At 40.4% G+C, this 27,350-nt stretch overlaps 1 protein-coding gene and 1 pseudogene across 2 annotated transcripts in view; both read left to right on the forward strand.

Moving 5' to 3' along the window:
* Positions 1-27,350, forward strand: part of LOC146455530 (uncharacterized) — a 105,878-nt gene that overhangs the window by 3,731 nt on the left and 74,797 nt on the right. The gene's annotated exons all lie outside the window — the stretch shown is intronic.
* On the forward strand, positions 41-25,691 carry LOC146455531 (uncharacterized; annotated as a pseudogene). The gene is made up of 13 exons (XR_014859020.1): positions 41-281; positions 3,111-4,355; positions 5,146-5,307; positions 6,533-6,631; positions 7,589-7,687; positions 9,157-9,204; positions 18,876-19,289; positions 20,675-20,757; positions 21,033-21,080; positions 21,775-21,873; positions 22,282-22,380; positions 23,175-23,273; positions 24,387-25,691. The product of XR_014859020.1 is annotated as an uncharacterized LOC146455531 (transcript).

Here is a 27,350-nt window from a genome sequence, read left to right on the forward strand (position 1 = left end):
TAACATTGCAAGCTGGGTTTTTCTTTGTCGTGTTGGTAAAATGTGGGCCAAAAAACTTGGTAAAGAAATGGTTAACTCCATGCAGAGACTCATATTAGTCTCTTCATCCTGGTCTTATTCTGACAGTATCCCGATCCACCAACTTCTGGTACCCATCCCCACTGCTTATTCATATTCGTACCCAGATTCCTCACTACTGAGGGGCGCCTGGGACTCACGAGGAGCTTCCCATTTTTCTCAGATGGCGCCGATGTCGGTAGTGGCTAATGAGACTGGATCCAGTATGACTTTTAAAAGTGGCGGTGCTGCCTAAGGCAGAAGAAAGCCGTTTTGAGAGGTTTTTTCACAGCGCTTAGTCCACGCCAGTACTAAGTCACTTTGCAAGGTTGGAAAACTTGGAAGTCAAATTTGACCCGTCATTTGAGAAGACTACTTCAAACACCTCGCTAAAATTCACTTCAAACAACGTGTTTAATGGCTCGATCTTCACCACGCATGCTTGATAATGCGAACAATTTTATCCTAAGGTTTTATATTGTACTCTCCCCTTTCTTCACGTCCTGGGGCGTGAAGAGAAGAGAACCTGGGAACGAGGTTGGTTATGAAACATGTTTATATAAACAATGAAGAGGACTTCTATTTATATATACGTTACAAATTCAACTTTGGCATTTTATGCTAATACTTTTAAATTAATGTGTTCGACAATGTTTTGTGATTTTTACATTGTAGATAACCAATAGAAAAACAGCACCGTATTATGCAATAACACATATGTACCAGTCCTGGCGGAATATCGTCAACACTGATTTGAATATTTTACCATAACTTGTCAATAGTGAGTTTGCAACGTAAATTTTCCGTTGGTTTATTAATTGAACAATTATTTATCCTCAAGATGGCCACAGAGTAAACTGTGACACGTGTTTTTCGGCTAACCAAACGGTTTTTATGCGCGGGCGATGCGCGGAGGTAAATAAAACAACTCGGGCGTTTTTTAATGGAAAAACGGCAGGGAAAAGCTTCGTTCATCATAAAACTTTGCAGCGTGGCACTTGTTACGGATGCCGAGATACAGGATCGTTGTAACTCGCCCGCGGAGGCGAAGTAGAAATAAATCTGGAACTGGAACTGGAAAACCGGAACTCTTATCTTGTTTATTCGCAAACGTTCACATATACACTTCGGCCACTTGTGGTAACTTATTCTGGTAATTCATTCTGGTGCCTCATTCTTGTAATTCAAAGTTGTGCAACGTACGACCTTCTTTTATATGTTCAGAGAATATCAGTTAAGTTCGGTAAGCCTTTAAACTTAAGTGAGTTTTACAGTAGAACAAATAGCTAAACACGTCGTTTTAAAAAAAATATAGCCTTAAAAAGGATTTAAAACTGGAAATGAGACAGCTGATAACTCTAAGAGTTGGCTATGAGATATTGCGCTGGAACGCTGCAATTATTACAGCAGCAGCGATCGGATATTGCGCTTGAAGGGTGCAATTATTATTATTTCCTGGATGTTTACCGAAAGGTCGATTACAACGGAAAAATCTAAGAACCTGCATTCAAACAGCTTTCGTTCATAACGCAATAATGATCGGAACTTTTGCTCTACGCTAAAGAGTTGTGATCCATCTAATACTCCAAAACACCTTACGAGCACGGCTGACTAAACATTCATTTCGACGAGTAATTCACATGTAAAGATTATCAATTTCCTAAAACACTAAACTGAAAATATTTTTTTGGCTTTCTCAGAGAATGAATTCCTTTTTTAACAATACAGAGAAATAGTCCTTGTGACAAGCGAAACGGGACGCGTTGTTCGATGTCCGATTTTCCTTTCCTCGCGAAGACTGTTCTTGAAAATATCCACAGATATGAAGCGAGAGGATATTACACAAAGCTTGATGAAAGGAAAAATAGCGATACTCTAGAACATAAGCTCGATGAACTTGGATTGCTTTCGCTGTTTGGTTCTCGCTGGTGATTTTCTCATTTTCCGTCTGTGGGAAAATCAGCTCGACGTGCAATGCCTTTTGGAAGAACATGGGTCTTTAACAGAACTTTTACTCAAGACTATTTTAGCTTTTTCAAGATGCATTGGTTAATCAATTTGAAGTTAAACAGGTTTACTGTAATTAAACGTCATTGAATATCTTAACGTTTGAGAAGACGTTTTGAAAGACTTGATTAACCCAGCAGTCGAAAAGTGTAATGCACCATATATACGCCTGCTTGCTATAAACGTTTATCTGTTTCTTATCTCTTAAAAAAAATAATAATGTATGCTGGCTGTCTTACACTGTATTTTCCTTGATCATAGGGGACATTTTGAGGGACACCAAGCTAGAGAACCACATGCCACTCTTCAGGGCCACAAGTTTATTACTGTTAGGCACTATTATGTATTACCCCCGCTAAATAAAGACATATTACCACTACTACTACTACCACTACTACACTAAAGCAGTAAAGTTCCTGTTAGAGAGAGCGATGCTTGTCTCAGGCACACATTCATTCTTTTAACCATTTTTTGCTGAAGAGTATTTTCAGTCTCAATGGGCAGATGTACATGTATGGGTTTCATGATGTTGGATTTCATTTCATTCTTCAAACGTGTATACAGCACAGCACCTGTAGATCAGTAACATACTGTAGTTAGGCCGGGCATCTACCACTTCAATCAGTCTTGGCCGTTCATTTAAGAACAATTCTGCTTTCAATTATCAATTAAGGCTCAATAAAGATCTTTTTGATATTGCCGCAAATACTATAAATGATTTATTAAGTCTCCTCTGGCGCTTATTCCCTCCGTAGTTGCTTCCTCATTACATTTTCTTCAGGCCGGTAAATAAATAAGAGAGTGGGAACTTAACGGAGAGAGAGGGCCATAACAGAACTTATATGGTAACTGTATTGGTATTTAATGCTACATTCTAACATGTGCATAAATACTGTGGTACATGTACAGGTGCTAATAATGCCTGTTTTTTGGTCCATTATACTGTACATGTCAATGCTAATTTTGTGTACAACAACAACAACAACAAAACAAAGGTACTAAGGAGTACGTGAGGCCTTATGAGGCTGCATGTTTTTGTTTTGCAGATTTGTTTCAGGTCAGCATTGAAATAATGTTTCAAGAAGTGCCTGAACCAAAAGCCCATTCTTCTTCTGATGCAAAATTGAAAGTAACTCTTCTTGGTAGCGAGTAGACCTCATCAGCTGGTGGTTTGTCCACACTAAACAGAGAGCTTGGAATTCATTTGTCACAACATTCTAAAGTTGAAGTCTCTCTCATGGTCCCAGAGGGTGCCTGTAAAGATGAAGACAAAAGAGAGGCTAAAAGGTATGGAGTAACTGTTGTTGATGCCAAGAAACGCCCAGGCTATGAACCCTTAGATTGGTTAGGCGTCCCTCCTAAAGATCACAAAATGGACGTTGTTGTTGGCCATGGCGTGAAGCTTGGCCGGCAAGTACAATTCATAAGAGATTTTGCCCACTTTTCCAATTGCAAGTGGGTGCAAGTGGTGCATACTGCTCCAGAAGACCTCAGTACGTACAAAAGCTACTCTCATCCCATTTCAAAGGGTGAAAAGAAACATCAGGATGAAGTTGATCTCTGTGAAATGGCTGATCTGGTTGTGCCTGTTGGACCGAAGCTGGAAGATTCTTACTCTTCATATCTCCAAAAATGCAAGAAAAATCAGCATATTTTCACTGTCACGCCAGGTCTATTTGAGAGGGAATTTGGGGACTTAAAACAAGCTCCTAATGAGAGTGGTGAATTTAAAGTGTTGTTATGTGGTCGTGGTGATGATGAAGACTTTGAACTAAAGGGATTCAACATTGCCGTTGAAGCATTTACTCATCACTTGCTTAAAAGCAAGCCTTATCATCTGATATTTGTTGGTGCTTCTGAAGGAAAACAGGAAGAGGTAAGAGAAAAACTTCTCCAACGTGGTATCGCTGAAGAGCAACTGACTGTCAGAAAATTTGTGCAAAATAGAGAAAAGATGAAATACTTACTGAATGAGGTTGATCTTGCCATTATGCCGTCCAGATCAGAGGGATTTGGTCTCGTTGCGCTTGAAGCCCTGTCAGCTGGTTTACCCATTCTTGTTGGTAGCAAGTCTGGATTTGCTAGAGCATTAGAGAACATTCCTTATGGAAAATCATGGATAGTTAACTCAGATGAGCCCACAAAGTGGGCAAAGGCAATTGAAGGTGTCCGTATCAGACATGCAGTGCGGCTTGAAGAGATCAAGTTTCTGAGAGCTTCTTATGACAACAAGTACAGTTGGAAGGGACAATGTGAAGCCTTTGTGGAAATGATGTGCGGAATGTTTCATGGTATGAGTTCTTACTCGGTTTTCGTTGTTTTCGTTCAAATGCAACTGCAAATTCAGGGAGAGTAACAGACACCCTGTAGTTATAATTGTAAACACTGTTAACTCCAAAAGTAAAATTTATGGTCCTGTATTAGTTGGTTCTAACCTTTCAGTCTGCTAGTGAAATCCTATTGTGTGACTGTCAAAATAAAAATGATAGCTATTGACCAGTACAATTCTGAGAGAGTGGTTGTTTATCAAGATCGTAAGAATAGTAATAAAACTTTGGATATGTTTCAGTTTTTTATAGCATTCTTGTAAGTTAAATTTTCAAATACCATGCAAAGTCGGACTGATGTGTGATAAGGTGGTAGACTTGAGAACTGTGACAATCATTGATTTGAACTCTAGTCTTTGCAGCCTTAATACTGTCTATCATAAAGAGAATTTGCTCGCTCATTATTTTCAAGTGTTTTGTGATAGTGTTATTGCTGATAGTGTTATTGCCCAATTGTTAAGTTTGAAGTCTCATTCTTTCATGGCTCCATTAATTTTTTTTAGCCTTTAACCCTTTACATCAAAGAACGAATTCTCCTTTCTTGTCCCCATACTTTTGTTTTCAAAGTTCTGGGTAGCAGTTATTAAAACATCAAGAAAATTCACCTTGGGTGATCATATCCGTAATTCTTATGAACTCGGGGATTAAATAAGCATTGATATTAAATCAGCAATTTGATGCTGATCACTGTTAGGGAATAAAGGGTTTTAGAGATGAACCCAAAATATTGAATGATAGTGTCTATTTTTTACAGGCCCTTCCAGCACCACTGTTAAAACTGCAAGGGAAGAGTCCCCTGTTGAACCGACGTCAGTTGCAGTCACACCAGATAAAGGTCCTTCACAGGAACGACATCGTCTTGATGAAAAAGCGAAAGGAAAACCAAGCATTGCAAGAACCTCTTTTGACCCTATAGGTATGAAGCTTGATTTCTTTTAGATATAAATTTACCTATCATCCCTCCATGTATTAGCTTATAGGTTGGGTTTTAGTTGTATTTAAGTCTGCTCGTTGGACTACCTTTTCCCTGGACTGTTTCACGGAGTTACATAAACTACATGACTGTACATGAAACGATTTAGCGTGGTTTGAGCATGTTATCAGGAGAAAGACCAAAAGAAAAGAAGAAATAAAAAAGAAAGTGATTGATCTTTCTAGACAGCGAAATTTGGCAAATATGAACTATGATGGTGTTTCGATCACACGATTGCAAACTACGGAAAGTGATAGGACTTGGTCAGTCCTATGATCTGCGATCATATCATTGCGATCTGCGATAGCTTTGATTCAGGTTATGAGAGAGGCATTGCTGTTGTTTTTTTATTTTCTACATGGAAGTGGTTGTAGTCAAAGGTAGCATTTAACTTCCGTTTTGGATATATTCCTTTTCTTGGCCACAGAGTCCTCCATCTTTGTGTCATTATAAGTCATTCAAGCCGTGATTTTATGGCAACGCGACGGAGCCATCACCTTTTCACTGTATAGTGCATAAGAAAAATTTTGTAGAGACATGGTATGCTAATGATTTCATGTAACATTCCATATGAGAGAGAGGTTATGGTGTAGTGGTGAGAGCACTTGCCTTTCAACAGTGTGGCACAGGTTGGATTCCCGTAGTTCACGTAATATTTGGGTTTAGTTCGTTGTTGTGTCTCGTCCTTGCTTTGACAGTTTGTCTCCAAATTCTGTAGTTCTCCTCCCTCCACGAGAGGCAACTCATGTGAATTCCAAGTTGAGCAGGAATCTGAGGGCCAGTTGTTAGACTAGCTGATTAGTGTCACCCTCGTTAGATTATTTCAGATACTCTTATCAAGCTTTTTATCAGCACCCAAGGTCTAAATGAAGAACAACAAATGTCATATACATTGAACTAAGCTCATCCACCGTCACCTTTCACCCACATAACCAGTAAAGAGAAAATTTTGAAGAACTTTAAGCTGCACCAAAATAATCCTGAAACTAGCAGAACTCTTCACAACCTCCACTGATTTTATTCCAACGCAATGAAACCATACTAGGTAACTTTCTTTCTGGTCTTGACTTCATTCTAATCAAAAGTTATTAAGGCCAAACAACAATCCTGGCCAACTGCGTTAAGGCTTAGTTTTTAAAAGTTTTTGCTCTAAACTTTGCCTCAACAGCATCAACTGCTTCAAGAACAGTTTGGAAAGAACATGAACCATCCATTAGACAATCTCACAGAAAAAGAAGAAGCAGGTCAGGTTCCACTCTTGACTCAGGTACAGAACATCTTTTAGTCATGATGTACTTTGTTAATATTTGTCATTCCATGAAATCAAACGGTACCTTATACATTGGTCTGGATACACAAAAGGCACATGTAACAAAACATTGTTAGGCGGGGGTGGGTTGGTTTGGTGGTGTTTCCCTAGCGTTCATATAATTATAGATAACAGAAAATTGTGGTCAAATTGTAAGCTGTTTCTACAGCTATAGCTAACTCCACAGTCCTCAAACGACAAACTGTATCTATGGATAAACTGCTCTGAGACCATTTGTCACCGAATACTTGAAGGGTAACCCAGATTGAATAGGAAAAGCTTTACTCTCTACTTTATGGTAGTCCAAGGCAAAGATTCCGTCTCGAGGTTATGTTGTAGTGGTGAGAGCACTGGCCATTCAACAGTGTGGCACAGGTTGGATTCGCGTGGCTCACGTAATATTTGGGTTTAGTTTGTTGTTCTGTGTCGTCCTTGCTTTGACAGTTTGTCTCCAGATTCTGCAGTTCTCCTCCCTCTACAAGAGGCAACTCATGTGAATTCCAAGCTGAGCAGGAATCTGAGGGCCAGTTGTTAGACTAGCTGATTAGTGTCACCTTCGTTAGAATATTTCAGATACTCTTATCATGCTTTTTATCACCACCCAAGGTATAAATGAAGAACAACAAATGTCATATACATTGAACTAAGCTCATCCACCGTCACCTTTCACCCACATAACCAGTAAAAAGAAAATTCTGAAGAACTTCAAGCTGCTCCAAAATAATTTTGAAACTAGCAGAACTTTTCACAACCTCCATTGATTTCATTCCAACGCAATGAAAGCATACTAGGTAACTTTCTTTCTGGTCTCAACTTCATTCTAATCAAAATTTATTCAGGCCAAACTACAATCCTGGCCAACTAAGTTAAGGTTTAGTTTTTTAAAAGTTTTTGCTCTAAACTTTGCCTCAACAGCATCAACTGCTTCAAGAACAGTTTGGGAAGAACATGTACCATCCATTAGACAATCTCACAGAAAAAGAAGAAGCAGGTCAGGTTCCGCTCATGACGCAGGTACAGAACCTCTTTAGTCATAATGTACTATGTTAATTTTTGTCAGTCCATGAAATCAAAGGGTACCTTATACATTAGACAGAAGCAGTCTGCATACACAAAAGGCACATGTAACAAAACATTGTAAGGCGGGGGTAGGTTGGTTTGGTGGTGTTGCCCTTGCGTACATATATAGATAACAGAAAATTGTGGTCAAATTGTAAGCTGTTTCTACAGCTACAGCTAACTCCACAGTCCTCAAACGACAAACTGTATCTATGGATAAACTGTTCTAAGGCCAGTTGTCACCGAATACTTGAAGGGTAACCCAGATTCAGTAGGAAAAGCTTTACTCTCTACTTTATGGTAGTTCAAGGCAAAGTTTCCGTCTCGAATTGTGATTTACCAGTACCCATTTAACTTGTTAACAAGGACAAGCGATGACCAGACTCACTAGAACTCGAACCACCCAACTTCATAAAGAAAGTCTGACATGTTAGATGCTGTGTCACAACACTCTACAGATACATCCTTTGGTTACAGTTAAATGTGCTTGTTTTCCCACCTTCAGACTTCTACATGTAACTCTGAGATCATTTGTTAATGAAACGTGCCTGGGTAAGAAGAAGAATCCTCACTAAGTGAAGTTATATGTTCACTCCCCATCACGTTTTACTAAAAATGTAATTTTGCTTGCAACCAATTGCAATCTTTCAGTTCCCAGCTGTTAAGATATTTACGTTTTGGGAAGCATAGTGCTGTGAGAGTTTACTCGTTGCACGAGTCAAGTTCGAGCCCGAGTCAAGTTCGAGTCAGGTTCCTTTTCTTCTATTGTCTTTTTCCTTTTGCTTCCTTTCGTCTTGATCAAAGGCAAAAACGAAATCATACTGGTGTGCCAACTGATGTTCGAAGCATTATTGTCTATGTGATCGCGAGAAGTCATTGTTGGTAGCAAATTAACCACAGTCCTCATTCATTCTCGCCATCTATAATTTTCATGAAAGGGTTTGTCAAATATTGTTGGTGACTAAAGCTTCAATCGCTATGCCTTGTGAAACCCACTTGTTAGGAAAATTAAAAATTCCCATGGCTGTCTACCCGAAGGGTATATATTTTTTCGTTATCCTGGGTGTCTTGTGGACGCACCAAGATGGCGCTTGAGTCAGGCAGGTTAAATACTTCATCACATTCATTTTTCTCAGCCGTAGAAATGGGATCTCTGCTTCAGGTGTATGCAACTACAGGTCTTAATCTTCCTAGGAAATTTATGAACACTAACGGATGTCGTATGTCTTTCCACAGTAGCAGTGAATCACAGCGGCAATTGCTCTATAGCGATTGATAACGTGAAATTGGTGCAGATCTGTTTAAAAGACAGTAGCACTCTGGTTCGTCCAGACCAAACATATCTTGTTGTGATAAAAAAAAAAAAAAAAAGGTTTTAAACCAATGAAAGCGCACACTAACAAGTAACCAATCTCTCCAAATAGGGTCGATAAAGAGAAGCATTGGGCCAGGATCCACTTTGGACTTGAAAAGTATTCCACTTCATTTCTTTATTAAATTTTTGTCACAGATCAGTCTACAAACTTCCACAGTCTATAATCTCATTCCATGGTGTACATTAGTAGATATGTTCATAGGCAAAGTCGCAGTCAAACCACAGGTTAGTGGTCCACTAAAATGCAGCTTAACCCAGTTTCTGTACCAAAGAATAAAGAAGGGAAATATTGGAGTGATGCTGCTCAAACTTGCCACCAGTAACGGGGTAAAGATATTTTAGCCAAAATCTGGTACATGTAGCTTGTGGTTGGTAGTCTAGTGGTAATGTTCCCGCCTGGGAATCCGACGATCCAGCTTGGACTTTTTTTGCAGTCATCTCTTTTTCTTAATTTTAATTTAAAAAAGATATAGAAAAGTATCTAAGTATGATTAAGTGGACGTAAAAACAAAAATTCCCGGAGAGGGGAGGATTCTGTCTTAGGAGATTTGAACCTGAGTAACGTTTTCAGTATTAGACAAACGGCATGAAATTTTAGGACTTTTTCAGAAATTTATTTGGAAAAATTGGAATCTGATGTTACTATGGTAACTAATTTTTGACAGACAGTCTTTTTCAGAAAATGGGAAATCACCTTTTAAAATAAAGAAAAATTACTTTCTTCCATGATTTCAGCTCATATTAGTCTTACTTTTTTTTTTCGATTACTTTTTCTTCGATTTCGGCGTTTTCCTGGCCAAGATGGCTGCCCGATTTGGCAATCATGGCGTAATTACGACGTCATATGACGTCATCACTTCTTGTTGTGTACCTCAAAGAAAATATTTGGACGTACTATCTATCCTCCCAGTCTGTTATAGCTCATTACAAAGTTATGGTCCTCGGCCCCAGAAGACAAAAAAAGCCCGATCAAGATAGGCTTAAGCTGTGGTTGGTAACGTTCTGCACTGGTGGCATAATGGTTCAGTTTGAGCTACCGTAAGCTGTTGTTGTTGCAACATTTTAATATAACTACTCTTCTCGGTGAGTGCATTTGTCAGTCTATTTACCTGGGATTCTAAATTCGCATTTTCGTCTTGAATCGTTTTCGGCCGAGAAGGTATCGCACTTCTACTCACAGAAACGTGCTGGGAACACAAATAAGCGTAATCTCGTTAGCGGAAAGCAGTACCCTTCTTGTACATGAGTAGTATCAGCTCTTGATATACGGAAATCTTAGACGGGGACCAATATTTTGTTTTTGTTTTAACACTTGGGTGTTTGGAATACACTTCCACCACCTTTACAGAATAATCTCGAGTGAAACCAACATCTGGTAACTGACTTTTGTGTTCCCTTCTTCCTGTACTCCTGTGGGCGCTGCAAAAAAACCCGTTCTCAGTTAACGTTTTCGTTCATAAGAACTTTTGTGGCTGCCTTCGTACATCAAACTTATAACATCCGAAGGAGTTTCGACAAGCAAGACTGATTGTTATTCGTAAGATAAAACTTTTTACTTAAGATAACAACTCAGACGGCCTTCCACACATGTGAATGATGAAGGATTACACGGATAGAGACCAAATAAAATCACACTCATGATGAAAACGAAAACATGGCGGCTACGAGCCAGGATGAGCGGTCACCAAGCAAATTGGTGATATGCATCCGCTGACCTTACAAAACTATTACTGCAGTACCGCTGCGGTAACATGGCTCCTCAACTGCATCCGTGCAGTTACAAACAACAGTAAACTTAAAGGTTTAAACTTCAATAAACTAGTAGTTAAATGCTCCGCAAACAGTAGCATCTCGAAAATTCACATAACTGCTCCGCAGCAGTTACTGAAATGATCAACGAGTTAATAAATTTAACGTTCAACTGCAATGTTCACTGTCATAATCATGTTGCTCTTCAAGTGTTCTTCGTTGGCTCCTCGATGGGGACTTCCCTGGTCTCCCGGTGAAGGACATCCTCCTCGACCACTTCATCTGCAGTCAACAGTAGAACAAGCTTATGTATAGGTCTGTCTAGATATGACGGCGGGCTTTGGCGTTTGCCACGATCATCCAGATCTCCATCTGCCATCAGCAACCTGACCTTTCTGACGAAACCATCTTCACTAGGGTAAGTCTGCATTACTCTGCCGAGCGGCCACTTGTTACGGGTTCCCTCATTCTCTTTGAAAATTACTACGTCACCAACAGTAAGATTTCTCTTTGGCTGAACCCACTTCTGTCTGACTTGTAACGATTGAAGATACTCTTTGCGCCATCTCAGCCAAAATTCGTTCGCGAAATATTGCACCCTTCTCCAACGCCTGCGGCAATACACATCCGCTCGTTGAAATTCTCCTGGTGGTGGAAGCACTCGTTTCGGCTTCATAGTGAGGAGGTGGTTTGGTATTAACGGCTCTGGTGCATCTGCATTACATAGGTAGTCAACACTGAGAGGTCTTGAGTTGATAATGCACTCGACTTCCGTCATAAATGTGCGCAAAGTTTCATCATCGAGTTGGCTCCCGGCCTTCAACGTCAGTGGTTCCAATGCATTGCGTACACTGCGAATCAACCTTTCCCAGGTTCCTCCCATGTGGCTAGAGTGGGGCACGTTCATTTCGAATGAGATCCACTCGCATCCATTCCTTAGTAAGTACTCTTGCACGTGTTCTTGGTCCATCTCAGATAAAGCTGACTTCAATTCATTCCGTGCAGCAACGAAATTTGTCCCTTGGTCAGACCTCAGCTGCCTGACAGCGCCTCTCCGATTCATAAAACGACTCAGCGCGTTGATAGAGGAAGAACTGTCCAGTGAGTTGGCAGTCTCCAGATGAACACTTCTTGACCCCATACACGTGAACAATACTCCATAACGTTTAACGTCACTCCTTCTTTCTTTGACAATGAACGGTCCGAAGAAATCAACTGCACAATAGGAAAATGGAGGTGCTGGTTCGAGTCTGTCCACAGGAAGACAAGCCATCTTCTGCTGCTCTGTGGGTCTACGTAGCCGTCTACACGTTACACAGCTTGATATGAATCTTGACACTCCCGAAGATCCACTGATCAACCAATAGCCATTCTGGCGCAGCTCGTTATGCGTCATCCCGCGACCCATGTGGTTCACTTTCAAGTGGTGATGTTGAATCAACAGTTCAGTCAAATGACCTTTCGCGGAATAATGACTGGATGCTTCATATCAACCGGTAAACTTGCTCTTCTGATACGTCCTCCAACACGAATCAGACGATCTTGGTCCACAAAGGGATCCAGTTTGTACAGCGAACTGGACTTTCGCAATGCTTGATTTCCTCTTCTTCTAGCTTGACCTCTGTTTGTTTCTCCGTCAGTCACATTCAGGTTGCAGAGAATTTGAAGTTCTTCATGGCAAATGTTCGTACTGCAAACACAGGATGATGGCCTTCTCTGCTCTTTGAAGCTCTGACAGTGTAACCTTTTGCACTGATTTCTCAGCATCTGCCCCTGACCTTGTCACTGGTTTCCTGGGCTTCCTTACCTCTCTTCTTAGAAACTTGGACTTCAGTCGTAAACATAGCGCTATGACCTTCATAGCTTGGTACCAGCTGGATACACCATCCAGTCTACTCGTCTCGAAGTGATCAGGAAATGGAACAACGCTCTTGACTTCCGTAATCAATACGGACACTTTCTTCACCTCCGGGTCGGACTCTTGAAGGGGAGACACCTCCACATTTTCAGGTTTACAGGGTCTGCTCTTCCATAGAAATTCAGGACCGGTTAACCACCGTGAACCGTCTACCAGCTGCTTTGCTGTGAGTCCTCTTGACGCGTAGTCTGCTGGGTTGTTGCTTGTGTCAACATAGAACCATGAGTTAGGATCAGTTAGGTCACGGATCTGCTGCACCCTGTGAGCGACATAAACGTGAAATCTCTTAGCTTCATTGTTAATGTATCCGAGAACTACTCGGCTGTCTGTCCAGAAGAACTCTTTGATCTCTGGGTACTCCAACTCTCTTCTCACAAACTCACTTATTCTTGCTGAGGTGGTAGCAGCTGCTAACTCCAGCCTTGGGATGGTCTTGTGCTTTAGAGGTGTTACCCGTGCCTTTCCGACAACGAAAGAGCAATGGACTTGGTCATTTTCGTTAATCAGTCTAAGATAAGAGCACTGACCGTAGCCCTCCACTGAAGCATTTGAAAAGTAGTGCATCTCCACAGCTTTCACGGAGCCAAAGTTGTTTGGTTTGAAACATCGCTGTATCTCCAGCTTCTCCAACTCTACGACTTCTTGTCGCCACTTCTCCCACTGTGGGTGTAGATACTCAGGGACAGGCCTATCCCAGTCTACCTTATCTTTGCACATCTGCTGGAGTATCTGCTTTCCTTTGAGTGTCACAGGGGCTATGTAACCGTTAGGATCATAGATAGAACCAATAGTCGACAAGACACCTCGCCGAGTTAAAGGGCGATCACGAAGATCAATACGGAACCGAAAACTATCGTTTACAACACACCAAGTCACACCCAGGGCTCTCTCAATAGGCAAAGGATCTACGGCTAAGTTCAGTTCCTTGATTCCCTTTGCATGGTCATCAACCGGAATAGCCTCAAGAACTTCTTTCTTGTTAGACACTATCTTGTGTAATCTGAGCCCTGCTTTGTCGCAGATGGTTTGACTGGCTTTGATCAATTGGATGGCTTCAGGAACTGTTGAAACGGACTTCAACCCATCATCTACGTAGAAGTCCCTGCGTATAAACGCAGCTGCATCCGCACCAGACTCTTCTTCACCATCGTCAGCTGCTCGCCTAAGCCCGAAGTTCGCACAACCTGGAGAACTACTGGCTCCGAACAGGTGAACTTTCATACGGTACTCAACTACTTCATTTGACCCCATCCAGCCACCACAAGAAACGCAACAGGTCTCTGTGCTCTTCAGCAACTACGAACTGGTGGAACATGCTCTTGATGTCTGTCATAAATGCAACGCTTTCCTGGCGGAAACGACACAGGATTCCTAACAGATCTTTCATAAAGTCAGGGCCTTGAGGCAAGTTGTCGTTGAGGCTGACTCCGTTAAACTGGGCTGAACAATCAAACACCACTCTGATCTGTCCTGGTTTCTTTGGGTGGTAGACTCCTGTATGTGGGACATAATTGACTTTACCATCTTGTACTTCAAGACGATCTACAGGAACTCTTTCTGCACATTGAGAAATTAAGTCCTTCATAAAGATCTGGTAGTCTGCAAAGAACTTCGGATTCTTCTTGAATCTGGTATTCAGCTGGTTCCACCTCTTTACAGCAAGCTGGCGATTATTGGGTAGACACACATTGTTTGACTTCAATGGAAGGGGCATTTCATAATGTCCATCTGGTCGTTTCTTCACTCCGTTCTCTAGAATCCTTAGGAATCTCTCATCTTCTATGGAATAAGGTTTGTTCTTAGTACTTGTCTCAACAAAGTCAGTTTCTAGGACACGGAGAACCTTCTCCGGGTCAACAATCTCTTTGGCCTTCGTAGTGAACGCAAAGCGGCTATGGACCTCTGAAGCTGTAATTCTATTGCACACACCCCTGTCTCCGTCTTCCTCATCACGTGACTTGCAGACTCTTCCGATCACTCCCCAGCCAAGTACGGTTCTTTGGGCATACGGCTCATCATCTTCACCGGCAACTATTTCTCTTGGTCGGATAGCTCTCGGACAGTTGTTTTCAATCAGAATAGAAATCTCTGCGTCGTGCAAGGTACGGTGTCAACTTATCGGCAATGGGCTTCAAATGTTGCCATTCTCTGGCCACTTCAGGTTTGGGAATATGCGATCGATTGGCTGAAACAAGTTCTCGGGTGAAGGCCACTGGCATTTTTACAACACACTCCCTGTGATAATCCAAAACTTCTAGCCCAGTGATCTTGCTGGTTTGAACGTGTGCATTCTGCTCTTGTATTGTTGTCAACAGAAGCTCAGTTGACGGGCCTAGTAGATTTAACCGTTCACAAAGAGTTTGAGACACAAAACTGACATTTGAATGATCATCAAGAACTGCATACTGCAACACTTCCTTGTCTGGCTCTCCCACTGGCCTGACCCACACTGGTACAATCATGGTGTGATCAAATCCACTGCTTTGATCAGGAAGTAAACATACACTCATACAATTAGAGACGGAAACACTGTCTTGTGTTTGTTCCTTGTGAAGGCATGTGGGATGCATTCCTGAGCACGTTCTGCATTTCAATCTCTTTCGGCAGTTCGCTACCTGATGACTGTTACTGGCTGCACAGCCCATAGATAAACGTTCACGGAAGAAGAAGTCTCTCCTTTCACTGAAAGGTCTTCTGCAAAAATCACTGCAGTCATCTAACTTGTGCACTGCACCACAGAACAGACACTTATTCACGTTGGCTGGACCCGGGCGACTTGGTTTACTAGAACTACTAGAATCTGCTTCACGGTTGCCATGGCCCGAGACTGATGTGGCAAGGGAACTACCCCTGTTCCTATCTGGCTTCTGTCTGCTGTTACAACTTGGACTGCTAGATGTAGACAGGCTTTCTACCTTCGGAATGTTCGCCTTATCTGCTGCATCTCTGATGAAACCCGCAAACTTGAGAAAGGTAGGGTAACTAGCTTCACCATGGGTGTGTCTCCAATGATTACCTGCATCCCTCCACTTAGTCTCTAAGTAGTAGGGAAGTTTAGCACATAGCTTTACATTTTCTTTGGCATAATCCAGTACAGAAAGTGCTGGAATGTTTTCCTTGGCAGCTAAGACTTTATCAAGAAGGTCAGAATATTCTCTCAGAGCAACAGCGTCCTTAGGACCTATCTTGGGCCATTTATCCAACTTGTTGATGAAGGCTGAGCTAACAACATTGCAATTTCCATATCTTTCCTGCAGTACGGACTTGGCTTTCTGGTAAGCATCTTCTGTTCCGATCAGAAGATAGTGTTCCACAACTTGTTTTGGCTTTCCTGATACATACTGATTCAACATATTCAACTTGATGTCTGCCTCTAAAGGTCTCGAGTCGATTAGAGCATTGAAGGCACTTTTCCAAACTGGGTATCGAGGGGGTCACCGCTAAAAATTGAAATGGTAATCTTTGGAAGCTGTCCAGAGACAAACAATTGTTTGCTCACAGTACTTTGTTCTAAGTTTGCTACAGTTAACTTGTCCATACATTTTTCCAGTGATGATGCTACCTTTTCCCACCCTTCACTGAAGGAGTTTGCTTGACCTTGGGGATGAACAGACTGGTAGCTTGAAGGTGATGCAACAACTGCTGACATAATTGGTGATGGACCACTAAAAGGAATAGTTACAGGAGGATCACCTCTTGTTGGTGTGACAGTTTGAGAACTAGGCACTTCTCCTTGAGTGGGAAGGCTATGTCTATGTTCAAAATGACGAACAGTAAATACTGAGTTTGTTACAGCTGCTGGAGAGAACGATGGAGCTGATGCCCGCAAACTACATGTGGTTGACTTAGGTGTGGATGTTGTTGTTAAAACTGGCGCTAGAGAAACCTGGGCATAGGACTGAACTGACGTGGAGACCACATTAGCACTGGTAGGTACTGGAAGAGATTGTAAGAACCTTTTAACTCCTTCGCTCTTACTATCAGAAGGAAGAGTAGCTAAGTCTTCATCCTGAAGCGAGGGTGTTTGCTCCTTTTCAATCTCTTCGCATACACTTAACTTGGCTCTGCTTAGTTCAAGCTCCATCTTCAGTCTGAGCTCTTCTAGTTTTTGTTCCTGCATTAACTTCTCTAGTTTTAGAGTTTTTGTCTTGCTCCACAAAGGCTAACTTAACCTTCAAGGCCGCTTCTTCCTGTTGTAGCTTGTACTTATCTACCTTGGTTGAAAGTACAGTATCCACATTTGATTTGTTGGTTTTGGTTAATTTACTCTTCTTGGAACCCTTAGAACTGACAGAACCAGACTCCAGAACTGTTTGTTCCAAGTATCTAATTTCATCCTTCACATCCCTTTCAAAACTAGACCACTCACCACAAACCTGCTCCCAGATGTCCCTGACATTCGCTAACTCCTCGTCTTGAACAATTTCTCTGATTTCGTTGTACGCATCCGTGAATCTACTCCACAGAACTTGAGCTCTACTAAATTCCTGCTTCCAAGTTGATAATTCATTACACTGTCCTCGAAGCAACAACGTATTCCTTAGTGTTCCTGTAAACGTAGACCTTTTAGACTTGAACGATTTAACTTTAATTTCAGTTTGATAGTGCCGACCCTTTTCAGTTAGTTTCCTGCTGCGAACTTCAACCATTTGCTCACCATTTTCCTGTTCACTAAATGCCTCAACTTCGGCAGCCTTCGTTAACTCCGTAAGTTCAACAATTAAACGCGATGAATTCTCGCAAGCCTCTTCTTTAGCATCCATTACAAAGTTGTCGTTGCCAGCAACAAAGTCATTACGGTAGAATTAAACTCACTAAGAACCACAACTTGACTTGTTATTCAAACCGCATCCTCCGTGAGTTGTTATTGTGGCTGCCTTCGTACATCAAACTTATAACATCCGAAGGAGTTTCGACAAGCAAGACTGATTGTTATTCGTAAGATAAAACTTTTTACTTAAGATAACAACTCAAACGGCCTTCTACACATGTGGATGATGAAGGATTACACGGATAAAGACCAAATAAAATCACACTCGTGATGAAAACGAAAACATGGCGGCTACGAGCCAGGATGAGCGGTCACCAAGCAAATTGGTGGCATGCATCCGCTGACCTTGCAAAACTATTACTGCAGTACCGCTGCAGTAACAACTTTACTTAGCATACCCTTTTTGCAGCTCATGATCACATGGTAAAGTGTAATAGGTTATTCCTTTAGTGCGAAAATTATTTGTACACGTTGCGCTAGCCCACCTCCCTTGAAGTTTATGTTGTTGTTGTTGTTGTTTTTCGTCACCATCACGACGAAATACAGTATGGCAATGCGACCACCTCCCTCCAGCGAACACTCCAACTATTCCCAGTCCTCTATGGTATGAAATCAAGCAATTGTAACACAGAAAGCCGCAAGAGGTTATGGCAAAAGTTCATCTTACAATTCGGTAGTATTAATCCCCATGGAATCAATGAATGCTTTACATTCCACGTTTTTTGTTTTGTTTTGTTTTCTTATTTTCCATGTTATCATGCTTCCACCAATACCTTATCTCCACCGCACATTAGTAAAATATTGTGCGTTCGTACAATTTTTGCAGCTAATGGCTGTTAAGACGAGCAATCCAGTTGAGTACACTTAACGTGCATCATAATCTTGTTGAGAAACTCGACTTGTTTCGCCAGAAATATTTTTACTTCTACAAGCGAATTACTGCTATTTACAGCATAGAGATTTTAGCACAGCAAAAAAAAAAAAAAAGGTGAAACCTTTCTATATTCCGTAGATCCTTTTGTACACATTTTCTTTAACCAATTTACTTTTTGTCAAGTTGTTCATCGTACATTTCTACTGGCGATATTGTTAACAATTGGTGCACTTATTTTGTGGTGCGTATATCGAATTACGGTGTAGTTGAGAAGTTTGGAGATCTCTAAAAAAAAACTGGATCGAGGGTTACTCTCAGAGAACTCTTGTTAACGCTTTTATCGTGTTCTTCCTGCGTGTATCATAGCTCGATATACACATATACACTTGTTAGATCATGAACAAACAATCAATGAGTAAAAGAAGCTCATTTCCATGTTGTTTTGTTGATTTTCAGACACTTTAGTCAGGATTGTAATTGAAGCTCGTGGCCAAGATCTAAGTGATGAAAAGAAGGACTATCTCTATAGCATTTTAGGAACTGTAGGAGAGCAATATGTGAAATTTCACAATCTTACACCTGAACTAGAACGAATTGGAGCCTTTTATCAACATCTAGAGGACCATTACAATTTGGCCCTTGTGACTATCGGGAAAGGCTCTTTAGAAATTATTGTGCAATGCTCTACCTTAGAAAGTCTTGGACATCTGTGGAGTGACTATCTTTCTGGTCGTCTATGTGAAGTTGCTGAGAGGTATCTTGTTACTGATGAAATTAAGAAGAAACTCGACTTGGACACATTTAGATTGAAGACAACCATAGCGAAGGAAAATTACTTGATGTGCAGAAAGGCTTTGGTGGAAATGTCTGGTAAGTTTTGGTTATGATTTCTATCAACTTAAACCGTCTATTGTTCGTGTTAAATAGTAGACTTTTAAAGGTTGTCCCATGGGCTTTCTCCATAGAGTTTGTATGCAACTGTAGGCTTTGGATTCGGGTCATTGCGTGCTTGCATAATTAGTGGCTAAAGGACCGTGAAAAAGAGAGGTTATCCAAGAGTTTTAGTCTCCGATCTGATAGCCAAGAGTGCGTTGACCCCTGATAACGTAAGTAAAGATGGACGGTCATCAACATCAAACCTATAATCAACTTTTGTGATATAGAGTGTTTTCACATGACGTCACAACGGCCATGTCGGTGTCCCAAAACAAAGAAATGGCGGCCATGTTGGTGTGCCAAACTATTTCTCTGAGAATTGAACTCTATTTTTATGCAAATACTTTCTTTTGTTTCAGTAAACCAATATGGCCAGTAGTCACGTGAATGAAAACGCTCCATACATGTTGTGTTATGTGGATTTTGCGGATTGACCCTGATCCGAAAATATAAGTTCCCGCAGGAAAAAAAAAACCCGCAAAAATTAACTCCCTTCTTTCAAGGCTTGAAAACCCTTCCAGATCCATTGTTTCCTACAATGACGTCATTATTTTGGCTCTACTGATCTATTCACACCTATGACGTCACCCTGAGGGTTGATTGTTGATCCACCCTGATCCACAGATCCAGAGAAAGCAGAACGCTCATTCCGTATACTACTTTCATGCAAAAAGGTTTTACCGTGTAGAAAGAAAATTTTGTGGGTTTTAATTTTTGCGGATTTTGCAGATTGACCTCGATCCGCAAAAATAAGTTCCCGCAGAAAAAAAAAAACGCTAAAGAAAACGCCGCAAAAGTTATTTCCCTTCTGTCAAATTAAAGCCTCTGCTCCACTGGGACGAAACACATTGGACTCAAACAAGAACATTAAGATCGTTTTCCATTGGAAAAAGCAACCACGGAGCTTAGATACATTCGATAGTCTGTATCTAGTCTGTATTATTAAACCGTATTAATGAAACAGTTTTTTGTTGTGTTTGGTGGAGGAAGGCTTTTTGTCTAGTTTGTTTTGTTGATGTTCATTCTCTTTGTGCATAAGGTATTACAGTGTATTACAGTTTGTTGAGTGTCTGTAGCTCTTTGGTAGAACGTGATTCTTTGCCCATCGAAAATGCATCTTTGTTATTTCATTACTGAGCTTGAAATGTACCTTCTTTCTTCTTTGGTGTAGCTTTGGTTATTTGAAAGTCGGTGGCTTACTTTTGCTGTACAGCCATAGTGGCCATGGTCAATGGAATTGAATGCAATACAGATTTACCAATTGGACTATCTTATTTTGTACAATTAAACAGACTGGCAATTTATTGTTATTTAACCAGGGGAAGCAAGTAGCAGTGGCTTTCTACCTGAACGCACTGATCAGACAAGAAAGGACTCAAGACAGACTGATGAATTTCAGAAGGTACAACCTTTCACTTTTGCTGAACACCATGAGAAACCGATCGTACTGAATATATGCGTGTACAAGTGACCCTTTGGAAGAGGTGTTACACGAGGAATTGAAAACCACAGTCGTGTTAGCAGTAACCTGCTTAGTTGTATGGATGTGAACAGGTGTTTTGTTGTTGTTTTTTGTTTGTTTTGTTTTTGGCCGAATGATGTATTTGTTTATGTCACGTAAACTTCAAGAGAATTTAGCACGATGATGTTTCTTCCTTTTCTTTACCATGTTTGCAGGATGGGAAACAGGTTATGAACTGGATGATTAGAGCAGAAAGGGCCAAAGTAAGTGGAGAGTTAATAAAATTGTAATTTTGAACTTCTTTTTTATTTTTAATTTAATATTTATTGTAAGGCGCAGTTGAATATTTTTATAGAAACTGCGCGGTATAAATTTAAATTTATTAAATTTATTATTAAAATCACTCAATTACCAAGCCTTTGACAGTAATACTCTGATCAGTTTCCAACAACCCACATTTAATGATTTTCAGGCCAAACTGCTGAAGTTTATCATAAACTCGTTGTCTTTTAAGGGGCAGTGTCACCTATTTTGGTGTTTCTTTGAGTGGCCAAAAAACATGTCTGAATCGATGGAATCATTGAAATAAAGGTTCAGTATTGTTAACAATATCCCTACTAGTGCACAGAAACTAGTGTTTGTTATGTTTGGCTGCGGATGGCTAGGATAGAAGTGGACTGCAACTTGAAAAGATTGGCCAACTTTTTCAAGTTCTTCTTGTGTCTTTCAGAGAAGTCGCTAAGAACTGATTACAGTTCATTCTTCCTTGGAGAAATCCCTTAACATTTTCTTTCCGGTGTTCTAAAGCAATTTTATTGAAAGCAAAGAGACTTTTCGTCAAATATTTGATCAATTTTGATCAAAATACAGCAAAACCGCCTTGACGGTGCCGCTTTAAAGGGTATTATCATCACGTATTCCCTGAGTAATTGTTACTCGATGGGTTTTTATCAGCAGGCATCCAGAAGCGTTCTGCACAAAGCGTCGATCAGTGGACTTTCTGAAACTGTCAAAATGCTTCTTGATAATGGTGAAGATGTGGACCAAAGAGACCAGGTTTGAAATTTATTCCGTTTGTGGAGATTTACCCATTCAGTCGTATAAGTATTGTGTGGAAAACCTTCCTTTTACTGCATTGGATAATTCTAATGACGCATACAACTTAGGAAAAACCATTAGTATAGCAGCTCTCGTAAGCTTGTGATTGCTTTTATGATGTAGCAGCTGCTCTTGTTCTTACATTCTTAGGATTGGAGTATTTTTCTGTTTTTTGTTGTACTATTTCTAGAAGGGATGCAAGCCAATCACGCCTTTATACCATGGATTTAACCACTGACTGGTTGTACGATGTTTCGCAGTTTAATCTGTTATAAATCGGCTTTCGGGCCGCAATCAAATATAGCCAGTGTGAAACCCGATGTAATTAATTTTCTCTGTGTTGTCTTTTTTTTTTTTTTTTTTCAGTTTTCTCTGACGCCTGTTCACCTTGCCTGTTGGTATGGACAAGAATCTGTTGTCAGACTGTTGTTAGAACATGGGGCAAACGTGGACGCTGTAGACAGGGTGAGTTAGATAAAAAGGGAAATTATTACATAAGAAATAAAGTTGATCCTTGTCTCCGGAATATTCGTATACGTTGTGACAATTGTAGAGACAACTAGAAATTACAACTAAACACCGACTTGCAACTCTGTTGCAACACTGAATGTTTCACTGAACACCTGAACAGTGTCAACTCGTACATAGAATTTACCATACAGTTTAAACTGGACGTGCTACATCGCTTGGACGCGGTATAGGGTAACCTTAATTGAACAGAGCTGAAATCCTGGTCACTGAGAAAGAAGACCGAGAACGAGAACGCGAACATATTAGGGAGGCCCTCAGAGCCAATGGCTTGAGAGGTAGGCCTTTAAAACTCATTGTAAGGCTTGGAGAGACATCCAGACCTTTGAGAAAGGGACCAAAAAGAACATCGTACGCATTCACTTCCGCCGTCCGGAAGCATCTGGACAATACAGGGCGTGAAGTAAAATGGGAAAACACTGCCGACGAAGCTCCTTGTGATAAGAGGAAAAGCTTCAGCACGTGTTAAATTGTCATTTCTAGCCTCTGTAGAACTCAATTGTCACAGAAACGGCGACCAGGTTCTTGTCCAGATGTAAAGTAAAAGAGGATTATTAGCCACGACGTTTTCTGAAATAGTTCAGAAATAGTTGTTTTGCTTTTTCATACTTTAACTTTAGATCTGAAAGTGACACATTTGTATTGGTAATTATTGTCTTTACATTGCAATTATACACAATATGTATATTGACCTTGCAATCTTTCTTTCTTTCTTTCTTTCTTTCTTTTAGTTTCAACGCACAGCTCTTCAGAAAGCTGACCGCCAAAGTCACCGATCTATAGTGCAGTTGCTCCTTGAGAATAAAGCAACTCCAAGTTTTCAGCAACCGGTAAGATTCTAGGAGTCACTTTCTGTTTATTTCTCTGGAGCTACACCTGTCCCGCGGGAAAATTAAGGAGACGCACAGCATTTTTTCTGGACTTAGGGTGAGAGTTTTATTATTACAATTTTACATAGAAGATATTCTTAGACTCCACAAATAGCAGTAAAATGGACCCGGACAAACAAAATAAAACTTGCTCGGAGAAAGCGAATAACGACTGAAACTTGACCAAGATTCCGCCTTCTTTTATATCACCAGTTTCGGTTCTTGCCCGAATATCGTAAAGAATTCTTACTCTAACTGCTTGCAATTTAACAGAAAAATCTGTAGGGGTAATTTTTTAAGATATCTCGATTTATTCAAAATAGGAACTTTTTCGCTTATCTGCGCTTTATTTTAACTGTTTTTAAACATAAATATCTTAAAATCAGAGTCACCCATGAAGCTCAATATACCTTTAGAATGTTTTGCTATGAGGAAAGACTTTCTTACAGAAAAGAGAAGTCAATTTTTATTTTTCCAGAGATATTGATGAAAAATGCGGGAATAAACAAAACTGATCACTCCGTAAAAATTAATTCATTATTTACTTGCAAACGCTCTTAAAGATTTTTTTCTAATTTCGCCTGCTAGTTGTCCAGTTTGAGTAGTTTAAATCCCTAAAGTTTCGTCAAAAAGTGTCTGACTCGATTTCAAGATAATCGACAATGTTTAGAAAGAGGGGTTATGTGCTACCGTTGCTATGGTAATAGCTGTTGCTTGGAAACCGATGAAAAACTTAACTTTGATCATGTAATTATATTGAAAGGATGATTTAGTATAAAGGAGATCAAAGCTATCTTCTACGCGAGATAGTAATTCCAAAACTTCCTCCCTAAGTCCAGAAAATCTACTGCGAGCCTCCGTAACACGGTGATCAGCTTATTTATTTATATGTTTATTCACTTATTTAGGTGTTCATTTATTGGTGTCCATGACTGCAATGAATGGTTTTCGATAAACTATTTATCTATATCTTTATTCTCATGTGATTTTGACACAAAATGCGAAACCAATAAGAATGTCAATATGAAAAGAGCAACAAAAAGTAAAAGTCATCTTAAACGTTTTAAATTGCAGCTCAGTCTGAAGATACTAGCTCGCAAGGCTGTCCTAAGTGTGGACAGACGGTCGGGTTTGAACCTGCTGCAGGCAGCTGTCCTAGAAGGGGACTATAGCATCGTTTCCAAAGCGAGTGCCCTTCTTGATGACTTCGTGAAAGAGATGAATGTTGAAACAAAAGAAAACGGTGGTAACGTATTCCCCGGAAAATCTGCCGCTGAAATTCTGTCAAGTCTGGAAAGGAGACGGCCAGTTCATGATGACATTGATAGTCTTTATCAAGGGATGGTTGAGAAAGTCAAAACTCTACATGAGCTACACTGGTGTGCAAACATGGACGATGCTGAAAAGGTAGTAGAGCTTGTGTTGCATGACGGCATAGATATCAATATCCCAGCAGAAGGCAATTACACGCCCCTCTTATGGGCAAGTCAAACATCTTCAAGTACGTTGATCAAGACCCTCATTGATCTAGGTGCGGACATTAATGCTCAAAGAACCGAGGATAAAGCAGGGCCTTTGTTGTTGGCGGCTTATTCTAACAACTACATGGCCACTCGCCTGCTTTTGGAGCATGGAGCTGACGCGAACATTCAAGACCTTAATGGAGATGCACCACTTCATGTATGTTCTCGTGGAGGATTTTTCAACATTTCTCAATTACTAATTGAGTCAAGATGTAACATCAACTTAACGAACACAGAAGGCGAAACCCCACTTCACATTGCACTTGAGAAAAACGATGAACCTCTCGTCAAGCTCTTCCTTTAAAACAACGCGGATGTAAACATTAACGGCGGCTTTGAACTGTCAGAACAGCAAATGAACTAATTTTCTTTTATGCTGACCTCGTAACATACGTTAACATTTTACAATTAATAAGTTCTTTCTTCCTTTTGCTTTTTCATTTTTTTTTTCTTTTTTGCCTGCTATCTAGAACCTAAATTAGCCAGGGAGCTAACAAGATAACCAAATGGTTCATTTAGCTTCCTTGCTTTGCACATTATTCTAACTAATAATTAATTTAATACTATATATTACCACTAAAAGATTGTAAGAATCAACATGTAAATTAAAAAAAAGCACAAATAAAGATTACTAAGGATTATTATATTTGAAGCTACACCACTTCATATTGGAGTTAAGACAGAAGGCAAAACCCCACTTCACATTGCACTTGAGAAAAACGATGAAACTCTCGTGAAGCTGTTGCTCGAAAACAACGCGGATGTTAACATTTAAGACTGGGATGGAAATACACCACTTCATGTATCTGCTCGTGGAGGATTTTTCAACATTTCTAAGTTGCTAATTCAATCAGGATGCAATCTGTCGAACGTCTTTGCCAAAACCCCACTCGATCTTGCTATCAGAAAAAGTAATGAGACTCTCTTGAAGATGTTACTTGAAAACGACGCACGAGGGTCAACAAACCGATGAGATCCACTATTGCACAAACTTGCTGGGCCTTCGCGTCTTGGCGAGGTGGAGAGAGATACACTTGGAAAGATTACAATAGATCCACTATCGCACAAACATGTTGAGCCTTTGCGTCTTGGCGAAGTGTATAGAGAAGAACTGGAAACGTTTTTAATAGATCTACTATTGTGCAAACCTGCTGGGCCTGCGCCTCTCTCCTGCGAAGTGGAGAGATAGGAACCTGGAAAGGTGACTAAATATCCGATATTGCACAAACCTGCTGGTCCATCGAGTCTTGGCGAAGTGGAGAAAGAAGAACTTGCAAAGGTTACAAAAGATCCACTACTGCACAAACTTGGTGGGCCTTCGCTTCTTAGCAAGTTAGAGAAAGAGGAAGAAGAACGAATTACCAGAGGTACAGACACACAGAGCTAGAAATGCTAGAAATACCAGAAGCACTGGGGAGAGACAAGAAGCAACAGAGGTGGCGACAGTCGGCAGCAAGACTAAAAAACTACTTGTGACATATTATTAGACTTCATCAACCAGGTCCCGGTTCCTAGAAGGCCGATAACTGCTAGTCCACTAGTATATCACCCTACGCTAGGATTTAAATACCTTCTTCAATTACGTTCCTTTCACGATTAGCGCTAACAAGGAATAAAGAGTTCAATGTTACCCACCTAGCAAGGTCAGTTAACTCATTAATTGAGGCAGAATAACTTTGCGTTATAAAGTCTGCAGGAAGTAATTTATTTTAGTTATAGGGGAGTTTGTTTTGCTAAACGGAAAACTTCAAGGAAAAAAATTATTCTCGAGAAGTCGCCCAGATTACGATAGTTTTTGTACTTTTTAGCGATTACCCAAAAAAATATATTATTATATGTATGAGAAAACAAGTCTTTTATTCTATTTTGTTCCGCGCAGCATATCAATTTTTATTGCATTTCAATGGAATACATGTCTACTGGCAACTTATCTAAGTGGATTTCCACTTTAAAGGTATAAGTTTTTAAACAAGTGTCTGTCTATTTTGTATATTGCATTCCTACATTGAAGTACTCTTGATTGTGCATGGAATGAACGTAACAGTTTAGGAATGCTTTCTGGAACAAGATCTTGTCAACTACCCGCTGTACATGGTGTACATCCACCTCAATAAATTAGTTTCTTTTTCTCATTTATCAGCCTTGTTTCAATTTATGCAATAAAGAATTGAAAAAATGTCACTTGTGAAATGTTCGTGGCTAGTCTGACGCGGCGTTTCGTCTCAGCCAAGAGACTCTTCAGAGACCTTTAGAATTTGTAGGCAAACTTGTTGAGCATCGCGCTCAAAGTCCCGTTCGCAAATTCAAGATGTTAGCAGTCTGGCCCTCTATCGCAGAAGGATCATGTCCCAACCGCACGTACACGAGTTGAAATTTGTACAATAAGGAATTGAAAAAATGTCACTTGTGAAATGTTCGTGGCAGCGGTTTGCACTCTACGATCTGTCTGTTTACAGCCGATTCATAAGATGAATATCGGTCTGATTCAGAAGATCAGTTGTTATGTTACGGATTT

This window comes from Pavona decussata, unplaced genomic scaffold, assembly GCF_977016875.1.
Source record: "Pavona decussata unplaced genomic scaffold, jaPavDecu1.1 SCAFFOLD_273, whole genome shotgun sequence".
In the NCBI taxonomy this organism is placed as follows: Eukaryota; Metazoa; Cnidaria; class Anthozoa; order Scleractinia; family Agariciidae; genus Pavona; species Pavona decussata.